This window comes from Mus caroli, chromosome 14, assembly GCF_900094665.2.
Source record: "Mus caroli chromosome 14, CAROLI_EIJ_v1.1, whole genome shotgun sequence".
Lineage (NCBI taxonomy): Eukaryota > Metazoa > Chordata > Mammalia > Rodentia > Muridae > Mus > Mus caroli.
This window is the reverse complement of record NC_034583.1, coordinates 58,696,963-58,714,385: the sequence shown is the minus strand read 5'-3', so window position 1 is coordinate 58,714,385 and position 17,423 is coordinate 58,696,963. Positions and strand designations below refer to the sequence as shown.

General features: G+C 46.3%; 1 non-coding gene across 1 annotated transcript; it reads right to left on the bottom strand.

Moving 5' to 3' along the window:
- Positions 1 to 4,405: 4,405 nt before the first annotated feature.
- Positions 4,406 to 4,537, bottom strand: LOC115029296. The gene has a single exon (XR_003834871.1). It is a non-coding gene; the product is annotated as a small nucleolar RNA SNORA17 (small nucleolar RNA).
- Between the last annotated feature and the right edge of the window lie 12,886 nt (positions 4,538 to 17,423).

Here is a 17,423-nt window from a genome sequence, read left to right as displayed (position 1 = left end):
CCACACTATAACTGGACAGTCCAGAGTCTATTGTCATTTCTATGACTCCAAAGACAGAGGTTTCCCCTCTGAGCCAAGCTGCCTTAGCATTTCAATACTATTGTTCTGGTTGTGCAGTTAACAGAAACACCAAGGAAATTTGATCTATTTCATGTGCTGGTCAGAAACCAGGCGCTTGAGGTGGGTCAGTGGCTGTCTTCTATCAACTCTCTCAATGTAGTGACTGGCACAATGACTGCCGCAGAGTAGACGAGCCATAAATATGGTTAACTGGGGTTGAATTACACACAGCACTAGGTGGGGGTCTGAAGGTACCCACTTTGTCTTTCTCAACACGTCATCTGACTTTGCCCTGAATCTTTGGCCCAAATTTCCCCCTCCAGGTGCCTGTCAGAGCAGGGCACACACTTGAAATATCTGCTTACAAGTTAATTTGGAGAGCAGCAAGACCCGGATCTCAGCACTAAGGGGGATAGAGAGGGAAGATGCCTCCGGCTGGCGTTTTGAAACCACACAATTAAGTTCATTAACAGTAATGAAACAAGGAGTGGAGGAGGAGCAGCGGGGAGGACCACAGTGTAAAATGAGCAATGGCTCCTTTCTCTGTCTCTGTCTTTCTCCGTCTCTGTCTATCTGTCTGTCTGTCTCCTCCTCCCTTCTTCCGTCTCTCAAAATGAAAAGTTTCTGACTGTCTGAGCTGTATGTGAACCGTGAAACTACTGTGTTCATGAATAATAGTGGTTAATCATTGGGGAAAACAGACCTTTTAATAAGAGCTAATTTGAAGCAGCTTGGTCTAAAAGGGCAGCTCTTGTATTTTGAAAGTATAAATGGGTCAATGTAAATGCTAAGTTCACTGACAACCACTAGCAAATGATTCTCGTGTGTGTGTGTGTGTGTGTGTATGTGTGTACATGTACATGCATGCATTTTGTGTGCGTACATGTACATGGGTGTATTTTGTGCATGTGCATGTACAAGCGTCTGTTTCTAGTGCAGTACAATGTTGGCATACTGCAGTTGCCCAAGTTACATTTGTTGGGTAAGAAACAAATCCTGCCTGAGATGCCTCTGTGATCGGCCTCTGCTGAAGTACCCTAACTGTCCCCTGTGGTCAGTGCAGGGTGAGATTAGCAAATGGGGGGAAGCCTGACACAAGTGCTGCCTCCCACTCCACCCCCACCCCCAACCTCCCACCCCAACCCCACCCCACCCCCAGCCCCTGTCATGGAGTCTCTATAGATCCATGCTTGTCTCCAGACAAGCAAACTCAGAGCCATCCCCAGGCCCTGAGGGGTGGAAGGTGGGGGTGGGAGGCGCTGAAGGGAACCGTAAGCCAGTCCCACATGGCTGGGACACTTTGTGACGCGCCTCTAATAGGCGAAATAAAATTGTAGTCACCGCTGTAAAAGACCTGTGCTGCAATTTATTAATCAGGGTCTGGGGAGATCGATGACACTGAATGATGATGGAGCATTAGGCTAACCCCCTGGTCCTCCGGCAGAGCGGCTCTCTGGATGGGGTACAGATGCTCACATCTGCTTTTGTTAGAGACCCAAACTCCTGCATCCTGGTGTGAAGTTAATGAAGGCCCCCGCATTATCCCCCACATTCCTTCAGCAGACTAAAGTGTGGCTGGCCAACCTGGAAATCCAATGAGTTAATTAAGGCAGAATTGTCTATGATTTCCTTTTCCATTATAACTGCCCCCTCTGCCCTTCCCCGCCCCCTCGTGGAGGAGGTTCCCCCCCCCCTCCCTGCGAGCCTAAGCAGTGAAACTGCCTCTTGCCCCATGTGCCAGGATGATTAATGGAGGGACGACAATGGGGTCAATTAGCCAGGTCGGCTCGAAGCTGAAAGGTGGGGTGTGTTTCTTTATTGAACACTGCATTCACACTCCAAACTGTGACCTGTGCCGCTGTGATTTATTGCAAGGGCAGTCTTCTGATCACTTACCTTCAGCGCTCGGACCTTGGCTTTGAAAACCGGGTTTTCACTGTCAATTAACACCAGACAAGGAGATCCATTCAAAATCTGAAATGCATACCTAATAACGGAGTGGGGGTGGAGGCCGCCAAGGGAGCAGCTGAGCGTGGAGGAAGGTAGCCTGGGACAGTGGCCCGGCCACTACTGGGACCCTCAAGCTCTGAACTGGCTGGGTAACCATATGATGATGCTTTCCTTTGAATGCTAACGTGCTTTGGGTTGGAAAGGAGGTTTCCTGCTTTGCCAAAGATTCTCAAAGGAGTCACTCACCATTCGTCCAAAAGGGTACACTCACACTTGGCGACTAAGCTTTCCTGAACCCCGTTTCATGTCCAAGCTGTTTGGCTCAGTATTTTCTTCTAATTTGTTTGGCCACGCTACTATTGACAGTGTTAATAATGATGCAGGGCACTTTTGCTTGGGTTACCTGTTTGAGCTTCATTTCCCTGTAAGACTAAATGACAACTTCATCTGGCAAGAATCCCCTTCGCGTGGGTTAACTGAGATGAAGCCTGCTTTGCGTTTAGCACATGGTAGGAGCCTCATACCAGCAGCTGTTATTCTGCATTGAGCAGCAGAACGATCCCCCCACAACTTACATAGAGCAGGTCAAGAAACTGTCACCATCTTGTATGTGAAATACCTGTGGTCAGTGGCGGTCGGCGACTTGCTGGAAGTGATCCACTGAACCTGCACGGGTAATGCAGCAAAAGTACATGCCTCCATGGTTCTTATTCAACTGATGGAAATTTCATTTTTAAAAAAGCTTTTTATTGTTGTTTTTCTATTTGTGAATCTCATATCATGCACCCCAGTCCCGCTTATCTCCCCTTCCCCTGTACACTCCCTTCCACTCTTATGGCCTGCCCCCAACAGAGGAAAAATATCTTGTTGCAGAAGCTGTAGTGTATCACAGCGTGTCCCACAGTATACCCTGTTGTCCACACTTCTTTGCTTGCAAATGTTCATTGCAGTGACTTGTTGGTCTAGGTCAAGGACTCTGGCTTCTGCTATATTATTAATACTGGATCCTCCCTGGGAATCCCCTCTGATGACCTGTTGTTGGCCTGTGTGGTGGAGATCCTGTAGTTTTGAATCTGTAGGACCCGTTCCTTCATACACTCCAGCAGTTCATTGATGAGGTAGATGTTGGGGTGGAACAATGCCCTGCCCTGGATCTGAACCTGAGAGGTATCTGAGCTGGCCAGCCTGTGGGTTTTCCTGCTCTCCTGCTCTTGGGCTGGCTCACTAGCAACCCCTGCAACCAGGGCCAGCTCTACCCTGCTGCCCAGGTGAGGTGGAGGCCTGCTCTCCTGAGTGTTACAGCCAGTGAGGGGTAGGGCAAGCTCTCCTGCTCTGATGACCTCGGGGCCAGCTCTTCTGTTGCAAGGGGTTACCGCAAGGGCATCTTTCCCTCGCTCGTATCACTGCATGGCAGACAAGTTGTAAGGACCAGTTCTCCCATGCTCACACCCTTAGGGCCAGCTCACCCGCACCCTTGCCATCAGGGTCAGCTCTACTCTACTGCCCAGGTGAGATGCAGGACCTGCTCCCCTGAGTGCTGGAGCAGGTCAGAGACTGGACCAGTGCTCCTGATCTCATGACCCTATAGGGTCAGCTCTCCTGTGCTTGTATCCTGGTGTGTGTGTGTGTGTGTTTGTGCGCGCGTGAGTGCGTGCCCGCGCCCACAACTCCTATATGTGCAGGCCACTCTCCTGAGTACTACAGCTGGATAGGGGTGGGGTCAGCTCTCCTGCTCTCATGTCCCCAAAGACAGCTCTCCCACAATACCCAGGTAAGGGGTGAGGTCAGTTCTGCACAACCCTCAGATATTCCTAGGAGGCAGCCCGGACCTGTCTTTGATGGTAACAGACCCCTGCTACTGCAAGGCCATGGACCTAGACATGGTACCTGGTGACAGCACAGGCCATTGTCCCAGGTGGCATCACTGGCTACCCACATCAGGCCTTTCCTCACTACCCTCGAGTCTCGAGTTCTGCCTCTCTTCATTGTGCCCACATCTTTCTCTTTCTCTTCCGTTTCTCCACCACTTACTCTCTGAGTAATTGGGGTCAGTTCAGGAGTGGTCTCAGGAGTACTAGGCCCTGCCATGCATTATGACACCAGGCATGGCTCATCTCGAACATAGTTTCTCACCCCCCCCCCCCAGACCTGTGCAGTGCCAAACTGGTGGTCATCTCAGGCTAGCTCCCTGTCCAAGCCATCAGGTCTGATGTTTGTCTCCAGATCACTCCTCACCCTGCCCACCCAAGTGGCCTGTCTATCTTAGACTCACTCCCACCCAGGCCTACAGTCCCAGGTAGGGCTCTTCTAGTCTCCACCTTGCCCCTCAACCTGGAGACCCTTCCAGTCACCTGGCACCAGGATGGTGGTTGTTTCAGGCTCGATTTGTTCAGGGAGTGTTAGGCTACTCATTACTCAGATGTTCCCAGGTCAGAGCACTGAGCATAGACATAGCCTCTCTCCTCTCTGCCCACCTACTGACACACAGTGATACAGCAGCCACCCCTGCAATGCTTCTAGAGGCAGGAGATTGATGGATATTTCATCTTGTAATTTTTATGTATTAAGATAAAAAGAAGTTAATACCCCAAATACAAATTCTAACCAAGCTTGAGAACTTCAGGAAGACTTCTGTTGGTGTTAGGAAAAGAAGAGGGGTCTGTTTGTTTGTTATTTGTTTAGGAGGAAAATGTTTGAGACAGAGTCTAACACCGTAGCACCGGCTTTGAACTGGGGACATTCTTTCTCCTACTATCTCTTAAATGGAGATTACAACTGTAAGTCCTTATGCTTAGATAAGAAAATAGATAGATAGATAGATAGATAGATAGATAGATAGATAGATAGATAGATAGACAGACAGATAGACAGATGATAAATGACAACAGGTAGATAGTAGATGATAGGTAGTGTCAGGGTTTCTATTCCTGCACAAACATCATGACCAAGAAGTAAGTTGGGGAGGAAAGGGTTTATTCAGCTTACACATTCACATTGCTGTTCATCACCAAAGGATGTCAGGACTTGAACTTAAGCAGGTCAGGAAGCAGGAGCTGATGCAGAGGCCATGGAGGGATGTTACTTACTGGCTTGCTTCCCCTGGCTTGCTCTCTCTCTTATAAAGCTTACTCTCTTATAGAACCCAGGACCACCAGACCAGGTATGGCACCACCCACAAGGGGTCTTTCCCCATGATCACTAGTTGAGAAAATGCCCCACAGCTGGATCTCGTGGAGGCATTTCCTCACCTGAAGCTCCCTTCTCTGTGATAACTCCAGCTTGTGTCAAGTTGACACACAAAACCAGCAGTACTGGTAGGTAGGTAGGTAGGTAGGTAGGTAGATAGACAGATAGACAGACAGACAGGTAGATGATAGGTAGGTAGATAGATAGGTAGTAGGTAGATAGATAGATAGGTGATAGAGACTGTGTATGTATGAATAACCATGTTTGAGTGAATATGATCCTATGTGTATGTGGTTGCCAGAGGTCAACTTTAGATGTCATTCCTCAGGAGCTGTCCACTTTGGGTCTTATCAGTTTGGCTAGGCTAGGTAAGCCACTGAGCCCCAAGGATTCTTCTATCTCTATCTCCCCAGCACTGGGTTTACAAACATCTTCTAACAGTGCTCAGCATTTTTATGTTTCTATTTTTATTTTTAATTTTTTGTGGGTGCTGGGGATCATCCCCAAATCTTTGCTTCTGAAGCAAGAACTTTTATTTATTTATTGGGCAACCTCTCCAGTCCCAAGAAGTGGTTCTAACACAAGGAAGTTCTTAGGTGTGTCCCTTGCTCTGTGGATCTGATGAGTTCACACTTTCAACTCTGGTCCCGGGCAAAGCTGTGGCCCTCCATCTCACTATTGATCTCTGCTTCCTTCGTTCTGCTTTTTGAAATATAGTTAAGTGAGAAAGATGGGAACACTAAACATTCTCTCTAATCCATAGGAACAATTATTTGTAAGTCCTAATGAGTATTCTCAATTACTACTTCCTCGACCCACAGTAGACCATCCTATGAGTCTGGTCCAGGCTGGGGAACCTTTGCCTTCTCTTAGTGTGCAATCTTTTCTTCACTATGACTGTTTTTGGAGACGACACACGGAAGGCATACCATGATGAGCAAGTGTGTACTGGCAATTAACAGTGGTATCTCTCCACTGACTCAGAACGAGTCAACTTCTGTAATGAGGAAATAAAAAGAATTAGACCAACCTTTCCCCAAATCTGTCCTGGTTTCTCTGCCCTTGTCCCCCTGGAGACATTTAATGACAGGCATGTGAGTTTAGAAAGAACATTTTGGTTGTTTCTTTCTTTCCCAATTACTAATTTGTTCCCTGGGAGTGTTTCTGGAAACATTCTCTTACCCCACTTTCAATACACAAGTCAGTGGGACTCCCTGGGATTTCTCCTGGGAAGTCATTGTGGCAGCTTGACAGTCTCTCATGAGCAACAGACAGTCGTTCACTCTGCTGAGAATTAGCTTAGAAAGAGGGAGCATGGAGATGGTGTCTATGTCCCAGTGGGCTCAGCATGCTGGGACCTTGCAGCAAAGCATCACCCCAGGCAGGTGACTCACTGCCTATGGATAGTATCATGGGGCTAGGAGATGACATTTAGAGATGGCATCCGGATGGGAATGAAGTTCTGCTCCTAGCCACCTGTGTTCAGGTTCCCGGATGCATACAGTGGGATTATCAACAGTCAGCTGGGATAAGCTCCGAGACCCAGTGACTGTAGAAACCACTGACATGTTTTTGTCTCTACATAAATACTTATGGCAAGGTTTAATTTACAAGATTAGGGAGATGACTCAGTGGGGAAAGTGCCTGCCATGCAAGCATAAAAACCCAAGGATCCTGAGGATCCAGGTTAAAAGCCAGGCATGGTGGCAGACATCTGGAACCACAGTGAAGGAGAAACAGAGACTAACGATCTCTGGAGTCTGTTATCCAGTCATTCCAACCAACTAGTGAGATCCAGGCTCAGTGAGAGGCCCAGTCTCACAAACAAGGGTGGACATCCCAGTAGCTTTGGCTGGGCATGGTGGCACATACCTTTACTCCCAGAACTCAGGAGGCAGGCTCAGGTGGATCCCTGTGAATTTGAGACCAGTTTGGTATTCAAAGAGAGTTCCAGGCTAATTAGTGCCACACAGATCCCGTCTCAAAAAAATTCCAAATAAATGAAAATAAGAAATTGGATTAAGAACAGTTGAGGAAGACACCTGCCATTGCCCCCTATACACATACTTACATCCACAGAGATACATGCACACAAGTAGTGTTTCCTAAGAGGATGTGTCACTAAGGCAAAAAAGAAAGCTTTGGACAGAGGATGGGGCTCTATTGCAAACTTTAGGGCCACTGCAGAGTGGTAGAGAAGAGAGGAGAGGTGGGTAGAGAACCCTAGTGTAGAACACCTACTACCTACTGAACAGACATAGCTCAGCCTGTCTTTGAAAACTCTCCTCACAAGGCTACAATTTAAGTGGCTACAAGACAGTTGGAGGAGACTTGGTGGGCCCATGACACTGAGTACCCTGGTGGTCTAGGACATGCTTGGGTGTTCCATAGCTCTGGGACTCTTGAGTACAGAACTGATGATGCCCACCCTGTACAGTACAAGATGAAACAGAGTCTGTGGTTAGAAATCCTTAAAGAAATATAGAACAGTGGGATCCAAAGAAGATGGGACTCTTCATAGCTACAAGCCAGAAGATCTAATAGGAAAGCCAATGAAGGCAATAATAATAATAACTAATAATAATAACAATAATAATAAGGCAAAGGGAGAAAAACCTCACTAGTGGAACGGTGTCTGAGGCAAGGTAGGTAGAAATGATTGCCCCACCCCATGAAAAGGGAAGCAATTGTCTTAGTTTCTCTTTTCCACCATAAAATACCGTGATAACTTAAGAGGAAGGGGACTTCTTTGACTCATAGTTCCAGAGGGATAGTCTGTCTGCCACGCTAGGGAAGACATGGTAGCAGGAAGGGAAGGCATGATGGCAGGAGCAGAAGGCCAGCTGGTCACACTGCACTCACACACACAAGTCCAGCACAAACAGGAAGTGTGATCGAACTTTAAAGCCTCAAGGCCCACCCCCAGTGACCCGCTTCCCCCAGTGAGGATTCATGTAGAAAGAAAGATGGCCAGGGTACATCTCTTTCTTTAATGATTTTCTTCCCACAGGTCCCCGTGGCTTCTCTCTTCTCCCATGCGATATAGTTCTGGAGGATAATTCTGGCAAACTGCATTTAGCTTTGGAAAACCAACTAACTAAAACAATGGTATATAGGATATCTTTTCTTCAAGGGCATGCTGAAGGCCAGATGAATATACTTCAGTCTACGTGCACTTGTTTGCCTTTATCAGACATATTTAGGTGCTGTACAGAGGTCTGTCCATCACTTCAAATAATTCCTGGAACACAGTAGTGGAAGAACAAATATTTACTGAGTAGATTTAAAAGTATGTGAAAAAAAATCGCTTTAGACCACAAAGATGTTTTTCACTAAAATGCCGCAGACCCGTGTTCCTTTCCACAGAACATGTTCTGGTATTAAGTGCTGGATGGATGGAATGGAGATGTGAAACAAATCCTTAAAATCTGACTCTAATCAGATTTTAAGAGCCTTTAAGCTCAAACTTAATCCAGAACACTGCCCCAAGATATGAGGAATATGGGGCCAAGCCCCCAAGTATTTTAGTGACTTAATATCCTTAAGTAAACCTTGTGAGTTCCTGCTGTAAGCAGCTGCCGCATTGGACATCTGTAGTAAGCAGTGCTTTGTAGCAGTTTCCTCTGAGGCTAAAATCTTCCATCTTGGAGGGAAATTTATTAAGACATAGGATATAAAGCAGCAGTTCTTTTTTTTTAAGATCTATTTATTTATTATATTTGAGTACACTGTAGCTGTCTTCAGACGCACCAGAAGAGGGCATCAGATCTCATTACAGACAGTTGTGAGCCACCATGTGGTTGCTGGGATTTGAACTCAGGACCTCTGGAAGAACAGTCAGTGCTCTTAACCCCTGAGCCATCTCTCCAGCTCTAAGCAGCAGTTCTCAAGCCACGGTTTGTGACCCTTTTGCGGGTGTTGAACAACCCTTTCAAAGGGTTTGCATATCAGTTATCTTCAATTCATAACAGTAGCAAAATTGCAGCTATGAAGTAGCAACAAAAATAATTTTATAGTTGGGGGAGGGGGCCACCACGACATGAGGAACTGTATTAAAGAGCCACAGCCTTAAGAAGGTTAAGAACCACTGATGTAAAAGGAATTGAAACAACAGGATATTTTAGGACAAGCTATTTACAAGGAGGTAAAAGAACAGGATTTTGCAGGGGAAGTTGAAACACTTCATCCTGCAGGGAAGCTTTGCTTCTCTGTATAGCCCTGGCTGTCCTGGAGCTCACTTTGTAGACCAGGCTGGCCCCGAACTCAGAAATCCACCTGCCTCTGCCTCCTGAGTGCTGGGATTAAAGGTGTGCGGCACCACGCCTGGCTTGGAAGCTCGGTTAATACAGGAAGTAAACAACACAAGATAACTCCAGGAAGACCCTGAAGCAAAACAGATTCAGTAGGCTCCCCCTTCCCCAAGAGGATGTGTGTAATAAACATTACTAAGAGTCACAAGTCACTCTCAGACGAGCTGAACTACCTAGCAGAATCTTAGCTCATCTGAGCTTCTAAGAAAGGACACTCTCCAGTCTCTGGAGCTGCCAAGGTTGTTGATTGTGCTACAGGTTTCCAGCTTCTATGAACTGTCACTCACATTGGAGTGAGCTTTTGTTTTGTAACTATCTTTGAGACATTCCTGTTCCTATAAGTAGTCCTTCACCCATATTCTTATAAGTAATCCTAATAAAACTCATTAGTTCACCAAGTTGGACTTTGGTGGTACCCAACACTTTGGTCTGTTGTTGGTTTATCTGGAGTGAGTAGAAATTTGTTCTTGACCCCTCAGGAATAGCGTCACTTAACAGATGGGGACATACTCTTCTCTTGGGGCCTGGAACCAAGAATCTGAATTGGGTTTGGAGAGATATCTCAGTGATTATGAGCATATAGTGTTCTTCAAGAAAGCCGGAGTTCAGTTGCCAGAGCCTATGTTAAATGGCTCATAACTGTTTTTATCTCTAGTTAGGGGATCAAATTTCTTCTGGTCTCCATGGGCACCTGCACTTGTAGGTACATACACCCTCATAGAAGACAGACAGACAGACAGACACACACACACTCTCTCTCTTTCTCTCTCTTTTAAACATTTTACAGGAAAAGAACCTGAGTTGTCTTTTAGTGTGCTTTTCTGTGTCTCATGGGTTTGGGTAAGATAGTATAAAATATCCTGATAGAAATTAACACAGCAGTTACCAAACTCAGAGATATTTTCTGCCAAAAATATCTTCAGTTTCTGCTGAAGTTCACATCTAAAAAGTTTTTTCCTTTTTAGTATAATATTTTATTAATTTTTGAGAACTTTACACATGCATACAGTGTTACTTTGATCATATTTACCCGACTTGATGATCCACTTCTTTTTTCCTCTATGACTAAGTCACTGATTGCAATTTGTGAAGCCCGAATATTCACTGTTGTGTGGTTATCCATTAGCTGTGATTGAGCTACCAGGGGCCATAACCTTAAAGGAGACTGATTCTCCTTCAGAAGCCATCATGAGTCAGTGTCTCCTCCACTAGAGGGAGGGACTTGAGAGCTCCTCCCCTCTTCATGCTGGAACATTGACAAGCTTGATCTTGTGTGACTTTTGTTCAGGCAACCACAGCTTTTGGGAATTTGTGAGTGAAAGCCATTCTGTCACATCCAGAAGACACAGTTCAACTCTCCCCAGCCTCTGGTCCCTTACAGTCTTCCTGCTCCCAAATTCTTGTCTTTGGAAGAAGGGGTGGAAAGTCATGTCCCATTTGTAGCTGAAGTGTTTATTGACATGTACTCTCTGTACGATCACAATTGGGTCAATTGTGAGGTTTTGCATTAACTGCCATCCACGGCATTAAGACACTTTTCTGATGAGAGCTGAGAGCTATGAATTTAGATGGCAATTCAATACTACCCCCATATAGCAAAATAATAATAGTAGGTTCACCCTTTAGACCTGTGAGCTCCCTGGCCATTGGTTCTTGAGCTGATTTATAGCGTTAGACATATACTTCCTCCTACAGAGCAGGTTTTAACCTCAGTCAGAAATTGGTTGGTTGCTCCCCATTACATCTGTGCCACATTGGTCATCACTGTAGTTCACACAGTTTACAACTGAACAAAACTATTGAAGATATCATCTTCTGGTAGTATGAAAGCTAGACTGTATTTAGGAAGCCTCCTGATCTGTACCAACTTTATTTCTCCATGTTCTGTGCCTAAAGTAGGCAGTGCTATGAACAATCTTCCCGTTAAATTCTGGTGGGCAACCAAGAGCAATGTCAATAGCTATATTGTTGGAGACCTTCCAAAACACCCCTGACCACAGTTTGTGTGTAGTTTTTCCACCCCTAGCACTATTGTTGTTCTTTATGGTGGGCTAGGAAGGACTCTGGTTTTATAACATAGCTTTCCATTTTTCCCAAACATTCTTAGTGTTATCTCTTTTCCCAATGTTCTGTGCTCTACACTTCTATCCATCTCCCAACTTAAACCTCTCTCCCCTTTATTTCTTCTCTTCCCTTTCCCACAGGAGGTCTGGTATTTTCTGGAAGGATAGCAATAGAGCCAAGGCTGAGATCCATCTCTGAATGTCTTCAAATTGGGAATGGATGGCCCTCTGTTGCTCTGCAGGCACCAAGGATGCTATTGCTCCTAACTAAGGCTTCTCTGAGCTCATTGACAGAGATTGAGATGAGATGCCCCAAAGGGCAAGAGAACTGTGGTCAAGTATCTATTTCTTAAAAAACAAACCTCAGGCCTAAAACCATGAACTATCAGGGCAGAGACTCATATCACCATTTAGTAGTGAGGGGAACTAAGACTCTGTGGCAGACAGGGTAAGTGAGTTACGCAGATATTCTCCACAGGTCAAGGTGGCAAAGCCAGATTCAAAGATGGATCGATCCCATGGTGGTGGATCAGTTGAGCCTGTTTTTGCCACCTCCTCTCACCCTGTTTGTAACTATTACCTCTGAATTGAAAAGTTATGTTAAGGCTCAGGAAGAAAACAGAACTCACAAATCTCAGGAAGATCCTGAACCATCAGGACCTACAAGGCCCCACCCCCTCCTTAAATTCTAAGCAGGGACAGTTGCTGGCGAGAGGAGATACTCTCTGACGACTGAGCTGCTTGTATGTAATATGGTGAGCTCCTGAGGTGCAGCTCTTGTCAGCTGCTACCATGGTTAGGGGGACTTTTTAGGGGATGCATACGCCCTTGGTTTGTTCATGCCCTTGTAAGTAAGCCCAGTAAATTCAGTGGTGCGCTAAGCTAGTCTTAAATGAAACTGTTTCTTTGACCTGTGTGGGGGAGAATTGTTTGTTGGCATATTCCTGGAAAGGTCACACAACAGCCACGACTTGAATGTATGAGGTGAGCATGTGTGACTAGATGGCATCTCTGTTTCGTTGTCTAGAGTTACGAGAAAACAAAACTTTCATTGATGTCATGGATAGAGAGGCAGACTGAAATGGTATCGAATAGCAATCCTATTGCTAACTAGGACAAGTCTTCTGTACCGTTTGATAAAACGAAACACAGGGATCACAGAGTAAGGAGTGAACAAGTCTCAGAGCAGAGACACCCGACAGTGTTGAGGAGAAAACCCACTGGTCATCATGGGACTGGTCGGAGATCACTTCCTTTTCTAATTTAAACTTCATTCAAAGGAAAAATTAGAAGTACATCGTGGGAAGAGAAGTGGATTAGGAGTCCAGAGACTTGAGTTTTCATCTCAGCTCTCAGTGGCTAATTAGCTGTGTGACCTTGCCAAGTGACTGAACATCGCTGGACTTCTGTCTTTCCACGAGAGAGCAAAAAGTAGAGCAGCCATTGATCTCTAAAGGCCCCAGGGCTGGAACAAGAACCAGGGAGTGCTTTGAGAGAGCCCCTGTGGTCTGAGCACCCATGGAGGCTGCATTGCATGTCATTATACTTACCTAGCACATATGCCTCCATGAGGAAGGTTGGCTGGCTTCAGGCCTGTTTGAGTCTATCAGTTTCTGCTATTCTCTCGGGGCCGGAATTTCTGGCCAGAGTCTCAGGTCTGCTGCAAGGAATTGTCACCTTCCTGGAGAGCATAGCTGGAGATAAGACTATCTTATATCCAGGTCTACTAAGGCTCTCCTTGGTGGTCATGCAATCTCCAGCTTTCTTGAGGGCAGAACACATCATCCCACCACTTTGGTGTTACTTCCATGTCTCCTGTAGAATTCTTAATAAACACAGATTAGCTCTGTATTCCCATTTTAGCTATGAGGTGATTATTGAGTGGCTCTGGCTGTGAAGAGGGAGGAGACGTGATCTCCATGAGTCGGACTTAGAGAAGTGGCAAGTTAGAGGAGTCAAGTTCTCTGACATTGAAAATCACAGGAGCTCCTCAAAGCAAGACCTTGACTAAAGGCTGTGTTAGGGCAATGGGATCATGGGAAAGTATTTGTCTTGGGGTTTGGGGAAGGTTACACCATCTTCACCATGGGGGGTGGGTTACAATCCGTTTCCCTACACATCAATCATTTTCCTTCAGTGTGCACAGCGGGGGTGGCAGGACCCAAGAAGCTGCAGATTGCTCCTGTCGGGTCCATGGTGGTTGTTGCTCATATTCCACACTTACTAGGGTTTGGGGCTCTGGGATTTCATTCCATTTTGGATTTGGATCAAGTCTTTAAATAGTTTGGTTTCTCTTTTCTGCAAAGATTGTGGTGGGGCCCGGGTAGAGAGGAAGAGAGAGAGAAGACTTCTCTCCTCGGGGCTGAAGAGGAATGGGCTGGAATAATACACGTTAAAAAAAAAACCTGAAATGAAAACATCTATTCAAGCACAGGGGGTTATTTGCAGCCTTCAGCTGATACTCGCCCTGCTCTGGTTGCCCACCTCCAGCACATTCCACAGAAGCCATGGGGACCCAAACAACCACAAAACGTGATGAGTGAATTCCCAAACTCAGTCTGAAGCCAGGGCTGTTTCTGCTGCTGGTCTCTCGAGGCCGTTCTCTTGACTCGGGTGAAGGTTTATGGATGAGCTGTGAGGAGGAGGCCTGCGAGGGCGGATGGCAGGCTGTGCCTTCTGAGAGGGAAGCCTTACCTTAGCAGTGCTGCTGAATGAGCCCTTGTCATGGAGGAAGATTTGGCAGCCACCGGCTTAACATGGCCTCAACTGAAGATTAATCTGACACTGTGCCTGAGAGAAATGTTCAATTCCATTGTGTGGTGGAAGAGAGCAGGACAGAAAGGAGACGGATGATCACTGAAGGCGGTGAACTTGGCCTAAAGCATCAGCAACACTCTTACGATGTCTCTTGTGGGAAGCCCCAAGCAGAGAAGTTCAACATGGAGACACAGTAGTCAGGATGCTCTGAGTTCAAATCATGGCTCTACCTAGGGACCAGTTTCTCTCTCTCTCTCTCTCTCTCTCTCTCTCTCTCTCTCTCTCTCTCTNAGTCTAAGCTGGCTGATTATTTATTGATGTCTCTCTCTCTCTCTCTCTCTCTCTCTCTCTCTCTCTCTCTCGTGTGTGTATGGGGGGTTTGGGAATAAAATCCCTACCTCCAGTGGTGACTGGGAGGATCAGATGAATAGTGGATGATGCCCAGAGAATGTTAGAAGCTATAATTTTTAAACTATACTTTGATAGTGGGTCAACCTCTTTTGAGGTTGCTTGAAATTATTGTTGCTTTCATATCCCAGTGGTCTCCAAATAGCATGGTGGACTGCAGACATGAAGACTGGATTCCGGTGAACCTGTCACCACACAGCTTTGTGACCTTCGGTCTTGTTTCACTGGTCTGAGAAATGAGTGGAGCGTGCGTGGACACAATAGGAGTTGCTATCTATGAAACTCCAGAATGGAGTGAGGTGAGACAGAGTGGACGGTGCAGAAGCTACACCCACTGCAGACAGGGGAAGATGGGAATTTGCTGAGGTCTTTCATATAAGACTCTAGTGATGGGGTGGGGTGGTGCTGCCAGGTGCTCCCGGGTACTGCCGGTACTGCTGTGAGACAGGAGTTCTGGATGGGAATGGGAGATCCAGGGTGAGGGAGAAAATGGAGGATCCAGGATATGGTAATGAACAGGGTTCAGCACACTTGTTTAAAGACTTCTGGAAGACTCAATCCCTGGAAGGCTAAGTATAATGTGAAACAAACATCTGAAAGTTAGAGATTGGACCAAGAACACTCTCTGGATGGTTCCAGGGGAGCACACCCACCCCTTGGAGGGGTTTCCACAGTATGACAGGTGAGCCAGCAGATCTGGCAGGGGTTGACAGCTCCATAGCCCCACACCTGAGGTTATAGACTAGTAGTTCACCACATGCAGTTTCCTCAGTTGAGAGGTGTGACTGACTGACCTGCATGCCTCACAGGGCTGCGAGCTGCCATGTTTTAACTTCTGGCTAGGGATGGATGATAAGTCAACCCCAGCCAGTACTTGTTTATTCCCTGCTGATAATGCTAACACCTCCAGGCCTCACCTCCACCCTAACTCTCACCTACCTTCCTTCCTTCCTTCCTTCCTTCCTTCCTTCCTTCCTTCCTTCCTTCCTTCCTTCCTTCCTCCCTCCCTCCTTCCTTCCTCCCCTCTCTCCCNCTCCCTCCCTCCCTCCCTTCCTCTCTTCCTTCCTGGACCTGCGTCTCCATCAGCAGTTTTTATTTCACTAGCCCTTCTGCCTCAGTTTCTCCTCTTTTCCTATCTGCCAAATCCATCTTGGTTTGAGAGCCTCCACTAAGTTAGTATCCAGGCATGAAGAGGCAGCGTGTGACCTTCCCTTCTCACCCACTGTCAGGTCTGTTAGTCTATCTGAAAAGGCTCTCACACTCTCCCTTCTGTTAAAACACACACACACAAAAAAAAAACAAAACCGTAAACCCACCTCCCATTTCAATTTAAAAAAAAGAAAGAAAGAAAAAGTGGAGAGGGAGAAAGCGCGAGAGAGCAGGAGAGAATTTGACATTATTGTATAATTTAAAATTGCCCAGCCTGGAGCCCACAGAACTGAGCATGTAATTACACACTTACTAGAGGTAACAGCAGTGCTGATAATTATTCTTTACACAGGAGAGACCCTGCTGATATCCCACAGTCAGAGAGTGGGAACTACAATATCCTTAATACCGTCCGTAGAGACCCTCATAAGTAGAAGAGAAGCATGAAGAGGCTCGCAGGGTCCACAGCAATATCTTCATCGCACCGCAATGTCAGGGGCTTTAGCACAACAGAAATCAATAGTTTCTAGTACTTTTTTTTTTTATGACCCAACCTGAGAAAGTACAGGAATGGCCGGGATGCTGTACGGTAGGAAACAAAACCTCCTTAGCAGAGGGCCTGTCTGTTTAGAGGTGTCATGTAGTGTCAGCTTATGAAAAACATGACCTTCATCCAAACAACCGTCGTGCAGCTGCAATAGATCCTGGCCCCAGGATGCTCCAGCTGGCCCTTCTGTGTCCTCTGACTAGGGCAGTGGCCCCATGCATTTGTGCCTATCAAGTTATGTGCTATTACATCTTTAAAGAAAAAAAAAAGATGACTCTGTAGGTCCTTCTTCTAGGTGATTGGCTGTTTTTGTCTCCTTTCTCTGAGTGGACAAACTGTGATTTTGTTGTACTCGATGCAGATAAAAAGATGAGCAAGCGTGAGTTGAAACACAGCAAATTTAATCATCAGAGAACCAGGCACAGTGAGTCTAAGTACTTTCAGGTAAAGAAATCAGGGGACAGCCTATGCTTGCCACCTTCTACCAACCAGATAGACCGCAGCAAATGGTCACTTATTTTGACTCCATAGCCACAGCCACATTTTTAAGAGTGTATTGTACTTTTAAAAATATTTCCTGGGGTGTGGGGAGAGAGCTCAGGGAGTCAAGTGCTTTCTGAGCAAGCATAAGGATCTGTGTTCGCGCATCATCCCAGAGCCAGGGGCGGGAGGATGCGGGTGGAGAGAGTTGAATCCCTGGGCTTCACTGGCCGGTAAGGCTAGCCTACTCAGACCTCCAGGACAATGAGAGAACTTGTCTTGAAAGAAAGAAAGGAAGAAGGAAGGGAGGGAGGGAGGGAGGGAGGGAGGGAGGGAGGGAGGGAGAGAAGAAGGAAGGAAGGAACACAGAAGAAAAGGAAATGAGAAAGGAAGAAGAAAAAAATGTATATTAAGTAATGACACCCAGGGTTGTCCTTGGGCCTCCACATGCACAGGTTCACATGTGTACTTGCACATATATGAACACGTGTGTCTGTGTATGTATATAGTGCT